This window comes from Bactrocera neohumeralis, chromosome 5 (assembly GCF_024586455.1).
Source record: "Bactrocera neohumeralis isolate Rockhampton chromosome 5, APGP_CSIRO_Bneo_wtdbg2-racon-allhic-juicebox.fasta_v2, whole genome shotgun sequence".
NCBI lineage: Eukaryota > Metazoa > Arthropoda > Insecta > Diptera > Tephritidae > Bactrocera > Bactrocera neohumeralis.
The window spans coordinates 20,612,972-20,623,282 of NC_065922.1; positions in this window are offsets into that span (position 1 = coordinate 20,612,972).

Below are 10,311 nucleotides of genomic sequence, written 5' to 3' on the forward strand. Positions count from 1 at the left end.
AGCACCGTCTCACAAAACGCGAGGAACCAAGAATGGCTGAAAAACAATGTTCCGAACTTCATTACGACCACACAATGGCTTTCGAATTCACCAGATGCGAATCCAATGGATTATTCTCTCTGGGCCATTTTGGAGCGCAAGGTCCGAAGTAAAAAATACACCAGTCTCGAGATGCTGAAGGAAGCCATGGTCCGTGAGTGGGCCAAAATACCAGCAAGTCACATTCGGGCAGCTTGCGATTCGTTTTTTGACCGTCTCAAGGCCATAGTTAAGGCAAAAGGTGGTCATATCGAGCAAAAGTGAATTGGTCCTGAATTTATGATTATTTTCACACATTTTGTGCTTTAAAATAAATAAAAATAATTTTCCAAACCGAATTTATGGAATTTTTAATTGGTTACACTTCGAGTGCCGGAACCCTGTATATTAAGGGATATAAAAGAAGCATCTACATATATTGTGTGAAATAAAAATATTGTTTTGTTATTTTTTTTACTTGTATATTTATATGCGTATATAATATCTATAACAATCAAGGTATTTTTACACCAAAAAGTAAATCTAGACTCCCAAATTTACGCTTTAACAAGAAATCAATTTGTGAATTTTCTCTAATTGACGTCCCACTGGATGACATGAGCTTTTGGTTAATTAGGTAAAAATACTTAAATACATACATACATGTTTGTCACTCCATAATTAGGCATTGGAGTTAACCAGTGAGTGATTTTTATGTTCAAACGCTAAATTAGAAATGTTTACTTTAAAGATTAGACCTGCAATAGAACATCGAAAAAAATACAATTAATTCAGCTAAATTAGTTACCACAAATACAGAAATAAATATCGCATACAAACATACATATATTTATATATATACACATACATATGTATGTATAAACTATAATCATATGCTAGCGATATGTTTGTACATATGTATCACATATTTTCCTTTATGTCAAATTACTGTTTCGGTGGACTTTTAAGCTGGCAACTGCTAGTCATTGCAATAATTGTACGATCAATTAATTACTATGTCCGCTAAAGAAATATTGATTGGTAAAATTTTCGTTATTTTTTTTGGTTGTTTTTTGGCCTTTTGCTCATTGGCCAGCCGTTAGTATTGGGTAATCAAGAATAATTGCTTCGCTGTCGCATGGCATAACAATGAAATAAGTCATATGAGTATATATATATATAAATAAATACATATTTACGTGTATGTGTGCAGTATATATGAAAAAATAACTAAAAAAATGTGAACTACGTCTATACAGAAGCTAGAATACCCTTCACATTTGTTGTATGACATAAAAGTATACATATTAAAAGACATTTACTCTATTTTGGTTTTAATCGGTCAGTTTGAATGGCAGCTACATATATCTTATAGTGCTCTGATATCGGTGGTTTATTTAGAAAAAAGGACGTGCGCGAAAATTCAGATCTCAGCTCGTCACCTGATCATATGTATTAATATACTCATATAACATGGCAATTGAAAAGTCCTCGTCCTACTGTAGTAAAACACATTTTTTTGGCAAAATTCATTTTTTATTCAACATAGTTCCCTTCAAGACTAATACACTGATCATAACGACCCTCCAACTTTCCGACACCATTTTTGTAGTACGGTTTGTCCTTTGCAAATATTCCTCAGTTTCAGCGATCACCTCTTTATTTGACGAAAATTGCTTTCCAGCGAGTATTTGAGATCTGAGAACAGGAAATAGTCACTGACTATTCTGTGGGTGCGGAAACAATTCAAAACCCAATCGATTTTTGCCATCGTTTTCACTGACTTGGGACACGGTTAATTGTCTTTTATCCTTCAAACGGTCCAATTACACTACGTTATGGTCGCAATTGATGATCTTTTCTTTTTCAAGAAAAATTATTCCATGGTCATCCCAGACACCATAACCCCGTTAGCCGACAGTTGCCTTTTTCCACGCTTTGGAGCGAGTTCATCGTGCGCAGTTCACTCGGATTACTGTCGATTGGACTTCGGAGTGAAATGATGGAGCCATGTTTCATTCATTAACACATATCGAAGCGAAAACTCGGGTTTATAACGTTTCAACATCTCCAAACATAGCTCCGGCTCATCAAATCGTTGTTGTTGTTGCTGTTTTAGTCCCCGATAGGATGGTAAGGATTAGCCAAGTTGTGGTCGACATCATCTAATGGAAGGCCCAAGAAACCTGCTGTTACGATGGGTTCAGGCCAAAGGAAGAGGGGTGTCAGATGAGTGGGCTTCGTCAGGCATGCAAAGAGGTGGCCAATATCATGTGGAGACTCACTGCACGCAGAACATATATTGGATATGTCGGATATTCTGGCTAGTTAGTAGTTTAACGTGCTACAGTATCCAGAACGAAGCTGCGGAAGAGTCACTCTCATTTCTCTCTGCTCTTCGTCTGTAATGGGTGGTGGTTTGACTTCGAATACGCCATTCACTGGAAGGGAGTCGGCGTAGGTATTGATGGCTCCACTGTGAAAGCATCCCAGCAGGAACTGCCTGGGGAGGAGTTTATTATGCTCCTTAACCGGGTGCATACATACCTCACTAGTTCATCAACTCATCGTTGTTGTTTTTGGTCAAAATTGATCTCGCGCAGCACCCATTTGGCACAGCGGTGTCTCAAAAGCAAATATTCGTGAATGTTATGATGTTCACGTTCAGTTGATATCTTTACAGTGCCTGTCTATATTGAACAACTTCACTTTACGCATATCCAAAACTATTTTGTGGACTCCTTTGATGTTTTCGTTGATGACAACCTCTTTAGGCCATCCACTGCGTTCACCGTCTTCGGTGCTCATTTACATCAAAATTCATATTAATGCCTGATGGTTGATTTTTCTGGTGCTATCCGGAAACTTGTCTTATGGATTTTTGCTTCAACTGTAGCGCTTTAAAAGCAATATTTTAGGCCGGGAACTTTTCAATTGACAAAAGTTTCTTCACTAAAGTTATATAATTCACAAATTAATAATCCGACAGCTGTTAAATACACGCGTCTTTTGAAGGTTAGGGCTAACCAAATCATATGGATTCAACTCTAGTAGCGCTATCTATTTGTCAGGCCGGGAACTTTTCAATTGACTTGTCATACATTGTCCATCTTTTCCTTCTGAGTATTTCAAACTTCGTGCTAAACTTAATATGTACGAATCAGTATATAAATAACACCGGCCGACAAATGAAAATTTTTTGAACGTTGTTTGTATTTGTGCCACAAATGTCACCAATTTTTACTATTTTAAACACGAAACCACCTACATATTTGCCCTATCACATCGGATTTTTTTAAAAGAAGGAAAAAGCATTTTTTTCAAAATGTAAAGAAAAAATCAATAGTCATATTACAAAAACAAATATTTCAACATTTACAAAGAAAACATTGAGTCTAAACAATGCTACAGGACTATTTGGAGTGACATCTTTTACGTTTCGCGACAAAATTACGTCTGCGTGTGGTTTTTTTGTGAGTATCTTCAGTAATATCACGTGTCAGTGACCAGCAGTAATCAGCCATCATATTCACATTCCATCGACCTTGGTACCTTGTCTCCATAGTTTTTATGTCCTGGTGGAACCTTTCTCCCTGCTCTTCACTGTAATCACCAAGATTATCAGGAAAAAAGTCCGCATGTGAATTTAGAAAGTGGGGTGTTTTATGCTCATATTACACACCAATTTTCGATACTTATCTTATAAATTTGCAACCTTATTTTTATAGTCGGGGTGTTTATTATTTCCTAGAAAATTGTTGACAACATCTTTGAACGCCAGCCAAGCTTCTGATTCAGTATTATTCATTGTAGCATCAATTTTTCATCAGCCATTAAAGATCTGATTTGCGGTCCATCGAACACTCCTTCTTTAATTTTTGCATCAGATAATATTGGAATTTTTTTACACAGGTATTCATAACTAGTTTTGTTTTTATCTAATGCTTTAACGAACTGTTTCATCATACCGAGTTTGATATGAAGCGGAGGTAGTAAAATTTTTTCAGGACTAATTAAATTTTTTCGTATAACGTTTTTTGTTCTTACTTTGACCTACTTTGAGATTTTTACGAGGATTCCATTGTTTTTGTACGTAGTGCTTGTCTCGTCTACGTCCCATTCGCACAAGAAGCATGGAAATTTTGTATATCCTGACTGCAGGCCTAATATCATAGTTATAATTTTTAGATCTCCACAAAGCTGCCAACCGTGTTTTTCATATCCAATTTTATCTAACAATGTTTCTAAATGTTCATAAGTCTCTATCAAATGAACAGAATAAGCGACTGGAACAGAAGCATACTGATTAGTGTTGTGCAAAAGAACACCTTTTTTTTGATGTGATATGATAAAATGAGGTATAATTTCGTGATCAGCACTACCAAATTAGTGGAAAAAAATAATCAGAACTTGAACAAGGAAAATGGTGTCGGCCGGTGTAATTCAACATATTTGTCATCGTTAATGGCGATCTTCCAACTTTTCGATATCATTTTCAAAGTTCAATTGGTCCTTTGCAATGAAACAGGCTTTGGTATGGGCCACTGTCTCTTCATTATAGCTAAAAAATTGCATTTTCTTGAGATCATGCAGAAGAAAAAGTCTCAGGGTTCAGATTTAGAGAATATTAATATTAGCCAATTTTATGCGACTTTATCAACGTTCTGATAGATTCTTGAAACGGTATTTTTTTTTTTTTTTGATAAAACTGCATTCGTGTTGTTTAAATTCGAGTTTTTCCGCGAATTCGCCGTTCAAGCGATCCAATAATGTCACTTCAAATTTTTTTACGTTTCTAAGTTAGTCGTGACAATTATTTCATGCACCGTTCATTAAAGTAATATCCGAAATGAAATTATGGAGCCATGATCTTGGTAGCAACGAGATTTTGTCTACTCAAATCTTATATCGAGTGTAAGTTTTATCGATAAACCTCATTTTAGGGTCATCTAAAATTATTTCGTATATTTTTTATGCTCACTTCCCTAACAACCTTTTGTTCGAAGTCCATAAGACCTCTTTTCGACCTCTGTGTGAAATTTAGCAAACACAAAAAACAGTATTTGCTCTTGTAAACAATCTTTTAAAACTATTGTCACGAGCCAAATGATATGGGAACGTATATGTTTTATCAATCAGATTTTTTACAGATCTAACAAACTTCAAACTATATTCTTTATATGTGACAGGTCTTAACACATTTGAACAAAAAAAGACAAAAAGTAATTCAATGAGATAACGAGAACACTGACGATTATTTTTCAACAGCTTTTGAACTAGTTTGGCATTAGCCTGTCGTAGACCAAAATGCATATTTGAATCCTTCATGATGTTTTTTAAATGCGATAGGAAACAAGTAATTGTAACCAAACACGGTACGTGAAAACTTTGCAAAGATGTTTGTAATATCCAAAATGAAATCAGATAGAAGGCGGGCCTCGTGAGTCGATTTTAGGCCAAGTATGGCATACTACTTGGATCCTCAGGATATTCAAAATCTCAGTTTTTGATATATGATCTTCGTTTTCAATTTGTAAAACTGATATTGGGCAGTATTGATATGGCCAGATGCGAAGGATGTCTCTGGCCTTTGTTAGAGCTTCACAAAATAGGCGGTGTGAGCCGGGGCGTTGTCGTGTTGTAACTTCCAATCGGCTGCGATGTCTTACTGGACCCGATTGACCCTTCATTTGAGTATCGTGAGGACTTGCACGTAAAACTTGGCATTGACGGTTTGTCCAAGAGGAAGAAATTCAAGGTGGACGATGCCTTTGATGCCAATAAAGACAATGAGCATCGTTTTCACTTTGGATATTCTTGCTAAACAACAACATCTATGTAAGCTTGCTTGATCATATCAAACGTCTCTGTCGCAGATTTACCAAGTTTCACACAGAATTTAATCGCGTACCTCTGCTCTAACGAACGCTGCATTTTCGGCTTGCACCACTCAGAGAAACACGTCGCGCGAAAATGTTTGTCCTGACTCTCCAGGTGCTCGGAGATAACTGACAACGCCCTCTATCGAATCCTGTCGGTGCGCGCACGCTCCAAAGTACAGTCGCGGCGAAAGAAAAATCAGTCCTATTACTTTCCGGACAAACCCTTTATACGCCTGTCATTGATCTGATATTTTGCACTCGCCCTTTCTCACCAAGTAGCTGCTCATTTATCGGACCATTATACAAGTAGTATATAGCTGCCATACAAACTGAACAATCGGAATCATTTTCATTATATTTTTCATTTGACGAGATATTTCCTAAGGAAGTGTTCAGATCGGAAAACTATAGCATATATGTATGTATGTAGCTATCATAGAAACAATCGGAACCAAGCTCTCGTAAGGAATCTTTAGTATCTGTGAAGGGTATTACAGCTTTTTTATTCGTATTTGTTGAACTCTATTCCCCCTCCACTGGGTATTACCCAAACATATTTTTTATGGTTATTTATTGGTTCATTTACGTTTCACCTTTTTTACGCTGGCCATTGAGCGCGGACAATGCGTTTCGCTGACTTCATGTAAACAAATCACTGCCATAATAATAAACCGTTGACAGGCAATAAATTCAACTCATAGCGCACAACCGCTACGCGAGTCGAGTCATTGAAGAAAAGTGGAAGTAGGAGCGAAATGAGAGCAGCCAACGAATTTCCTTCCTGCAATGGTACCATCTTCCTTTGTAATATTTCCTGCCTACGATTGTGAGCGAACAAAGGCGACTGCAGTGAAAATTTACCAAACAAATTCGAAACAGATCAGTGATCGGCAATTGAGTTGATGCAAAGCGGGCCCGGATGAGAATGGGCAAATCGAAATAGAAATCAAAACAAAGTATGAGTGCAACGACGCTGACCCCGGGCGACAGAGCAGCCGAGCGCAGCGCAGCATAACGAAGCAATTTTCACAGCTACAATTATGGGCGACGGCAGCGTCAGTGGGAGCGGGAGTGGCGGCAAATGATCAACCGAGTCAACAGCGATTTCACACTGCGGCAGTTAGGAAACACGAATGGAAAGGCGAATTGAAAAGCAGATCGGTTACGATTTCTCCATATAAAACTACAGCTAGAACACAGAATGCGAGCGCTGATTGGAATCGTATAGTGTATGTGTGTGTGTTTGTATTGACCTTACGTTGGTGTTACCAATTTGTCGGGATGACTTTGATTTTCTTCGAGGTGACAATTGTCAAATTAGTTTTGGCCGAAAAATGAGGCGAGACATTAGGCATTGCGACAGTTCGTTAATGGACCGAGCTAATTTGCAGCCGAAGCATTTTAGTATATGTTCGTGTGTATGAACTTGTGGACAAAAGGGGAGAGTGCCGGTGACAATAATCAGTGGAGGTGAATGAACAACAAAATTCAGAAGCCAATTTCAAATCAGCGCGACCATTGCAGGTAGTTTTCCATACACATACACACATATGTATGTACATATGTGTGTATTTGTATAGGTGCTCATAGGAAGTGTGAGAGGAAATGTTTGGAACGCCTGGTGAGCGTCTGGAGTACACTTCCTTTGTGCCGCTTCAGTATTTGACAGGTAATGTTGTTGCATGCAACGTCAACGGCGTCGCTGCTGCAACCAGAGTGTGGGAAACTGCAGTTCCTCGAATAAAAATTACAAAATCACACAAACAAACATAAATGTAATATAAAAAAAATTCAAAGATTTCATAAAAGTGGTAATAGTTTCGGAAAATTGAAGAAAAAGTAATACAAAAAGCGGGAACGCACTGGCAGGAAGAGCTGACAAAGCAACCATTGTGTCCTTTGATGTCAGGGAAGAGATGAGGATGGTCGGTCGTGCCGGTGTTAGTAGGTGTATCGTAAAATACTATTGTATTGCAGCGTGTCATTCACAAGCGTATTTTGTCGAACGTTTTCCAACAGTAACTATCTGCGGATATAAATCCACTGACTGACATGTGTGGGTTGCGACATCACAGGCTTTTCGAGGCAAAGAAATGCGCGCTGAGCGTGGTAAGGGAGCGTGAAATGCATGGGTGGCTACGTATGTATGTATATATGTATGTAAAGATGTACTATATATGTATGTTTTTATAGTATATATATATGTATATGTATACACGTAGTGCTTGGCATATTGCGACGAAACTGCTACAATTTTAATGAACTACAAATGCTGTCAAACGGAATAATAAATGCCACAATGAATTTGGGTAACCGTACAACAACAGCAACTACAAATAATATTGACAATATCGATAACAAGTGCTATAGATTTTGAAAAGGAAGTAAAAAGCGAAAGTAAAAGACTTGAAAAATATATAATAAATTAAGTTGGAGGAAATAAGTAGGAAACGGTGTGCATACTGGCTCGTTCAACCGGTTTAGTAGTCCTAAATATATTTAAAATTTAAAATTTTATTCCCTTTTATTTCACTTTCGCTTTTAAGAATACAAATCTTAGTTCAAAGTTGACCCATTTCATTTTATCTAAATCGTCAAACCATAATAAAATTTTCTGCAAAAAACAATAGTTCAATAGATATTTTTAATTCCTGAATTTTGTGCAAAACTGAAGGTTTGCGGTTTTTGAAAAATGTTAAACAAGAAACAAAGTTCGGCTGCACGGTTGCTATAATACCCTTTACGGGTGTCTTTTTTATAGCATAAAGAGGTAAAGAAGATATTTATCTTGATTTTGATCGGTCAGTTTATATGAGAGCTATATGCTATATGCGTACTGTGTGAAAGATTAAAGCCCATCGTCCACAAACTGTTTGGACCTTATCAATGTAATGTGGCTTTAGACCTGGAAAAACAGCAACTGATCAGATATTCACCATGTGCCAAATCTGGGAAAAGACCCGTGAAAAAAGAATCGATACGCACCACTTCTTCGTCGATTTCAAACTGCTTTTGACAGCACGAAAAGGAGCTGCTTTTATGCCGCGATATCTGAAATTAGTATCCTTCCAAACTAATACGGCTTTGTAGACTGACGTTGGGCAATACCCAAGCTCCGTCTAGATCGGGAAGGACCTCTCGAGCCGTTCGATATCAAACGAGGTTTCAGACAAGGCGATTCCCTCAAACGACGAACAAAAATGAGTGTAGCTGCTGGCGTACCGATGATATTGAGAGAATAATCGATGTTAGTTCTGCTTTCTCTAGACTGGATGACTACAAATGGATCTGGCATAGTTCAGCTATCATTAAGAAACAGTGTCGCATTCGCGACTTGGCCAGGTCACTGTTGACAGTCATAAATAATTTCGTCTATTTTGAAAACGCCCTCGCAACAACGTGAAACTATTCCACTCTCTCCAACTGGTGCTACACGAACCGAGGAAATTCAGAAGCAAAGTCTCTTTTCGATGAAGAATTCCGCATCCACGTCCTGCTTGGAAAGGTATGGACGATGACAGATGAATTCACGAAAAAGAGAGAAAGATTGGCTACACTTGACATTAATATAGTCCAAACAGTAAAAGAAAAGCGACCGGCGGTTTGTCGTCCGAGAGATGAGAGGGTGTATCTTGCGTGCAACAAGATAGTGGTCCGAGTCGATGTTAAGATTTAGAAGCGTACGCTCCTCTAAAACATTGGAGACGTGTCTTCCGTCTATCACAACATGATCCGGAGACAACCAGGCTAGGGGTAAATTTTCTTATGCTGAAAACAAGTACTACAGACAACCATATTTCTCGCTTCGGCGAAGTCGATCCGCCATGGCTGTTGTGGCAAAGTTACTCTGGCGTTAAAGTCGGCAAGCACGATTTTGACATCGTGGCGGATAGAAGGCATCTTTGATCACATCGTTCTTCTCTTCCATCTTGTCGTAGGCGCAAATGTCAGTACTTGTCGACGAGTCTCTCTCCCACCACGAATCCTACACGGGCGCTTTTTTATATGGCCACTGTAGTAAATGCTACAAGGGCCTAGTTGTCTCAGTCCTTGTTCCGTTCATTGCATTTCTTGGACGGCGGTGATGTCAGCCTTCACTCTAACGAGGAGTGCCAGCGACACCTTCCCAATTAAGGGACCGGACATTCCAGGTGTATGCCGTGATATCGTTATCTTTAAAGCATTTGACACGGTCGTCATCAAAGGGGGCGTTTTTTTCTACGTGACGGGTGCAAATTCAGCGCACAACCTGGAGAGGAATGGTTAGCCGTTTCACTTTAACTCGCCTTCAAGCGGATGTTGTTTGGTTACCCAGAGGTTACTTGGTCTAGGACCGGAAGTCGTGTGCTGCTTGAGCCATATGTAAAAGAATCTTTTCTGGCCACTCCCAAGTGAATGGCAATCCGAGAAC